This window comes from Otolemur garnettii, unplaced genomic scaffold (assembly GCF_000181295.1).
Source record: "Otolemur garnettii isolate 467f Iridium unplaced genomic scaffold, OtoGar3 scaffold00043, whole genome shotgun sequence".
Lineage (NCBI taxonomy): Eukaryota > Metazoa > Chordata > Mammalia > Primates > Galagidae > Otolemur > Otolemur garnettii.
This window is the reverse complement of record NW_003852438.1, coordinates 12,328,975-12,330,398: the sequence shown is the minus strand read 5'-3', so window position 1 is coordinate 12,330,398 and position 1,424 is coordinate 12,328,975.

The window sequence follows — 1,424 nt, the reverse complement described above, 5'->3', positions numbered from 1 at the left end:
CTTCAAAACCAGGGTTTGGGTCCTTCTCACACCTGGAGTCTCTCTGGCCTCCTCTTCAGTCCCACCTCCCTGACCCATCCCTCTGCCCTTCTCTTCCACTTTTAAAGGCTCGTGTGATTACATTAGGCTCATCTGGATAATCCCGAATTATCTTCCTGTTTTCATGTTCAAAATCTTAATTCCCTCTGTAAAGTCTCTTTTGCCATGTAATTTAACATAATTACAGGAATTAAGGCCTTGACCTCTTCGTGGGGGATCCCCACACCCCACCCAAGTGTGTGCCTTTTGCTCCATTCCAAGCACAGAGAAGATGAGGCCAGTGGCCACCCCCTGCAGGGAGTCCTTCAGCAAAAAGAGTGTCAGGCAATGCTTGCCCCCAACAGCCTCCTAAGTCTCTTTTTGTTTACCGATTCTTGAATCTGTAGGCATATGTCCCTCCATCTACAGATTCCACACACACCTGGTGTAGCACCCCGGGGGTCCTTCTGCCCCAGGCCAAGCTGTGACTTCCATCTCTCTACCTTTCCTCTGCCTCAATAAAGTTACTGTCTGGAAGGGATCTAACAAACAATTCACTCCAAAGTGTTAATGACTGATAAGTGGTAACTTGTAGTAATCTCCAAGCAAAGAAAGATTTGCAAAAGTTATTAAATCACACAGAAAATTTGCTACTAAATTTCTGTAAGTGACAACTGCAATGCTAATTAAATACTTGTACTGACCTGTGCAGCAATCAACCCCACTTACTCGATTTTATCTTGGGGAAAGTCACTCATCCCTCTCCCTCCAGAAGTTTCATCTCATGTGCCACCCCCAACTCAGCACCCAGGTCTTCAAGAGAGTGCTGTGGGCCTGCCAGCCTAATGGTGAGGCTACAGATAACCAAGGAAGGAGGCTGCAGTGTGAGGAAACGCCTGGACCTGCTACAAAACCCTCTCCTCTATAAAGGAAACTTCATAGACATCCCAGATACTTCTTCATAGTATCCTTTTTTTTTTTAGAGAATTAGTCAAATATAAAAAGATACTAGGAACAAACGTCTTCATCAATATAGATGATCTTTTTATTTTTAGTTTAAAACAAAAGTCTAGCAGCCAATCTAAAAAGTTACGAAGAAAAGAAACTGTTCAGAGATTGAACCCTGACTTGTTCACAGACTCTCTGTGTGTCCCACTCCCTTTATCTCTTTCTCTCTTCCTCTCTCTCTATCTTTATCTCCATCTCTATCTCACACGCGAGCATTCCTGCTATGCGTAGTTACAACAAAAATTAAAAGATTACAAGCTGTTTTGTTGCCAATAGATTGTCTTGTTTCAAAACTCAAAGTTTCCAGGTGTCCCGTCATCAAACCATCACCTCATTGACACCACAGATAGAAATAGCAGGCCACCATTCCTCTGCTGGAGCTCACCAAAGTGGAAAGG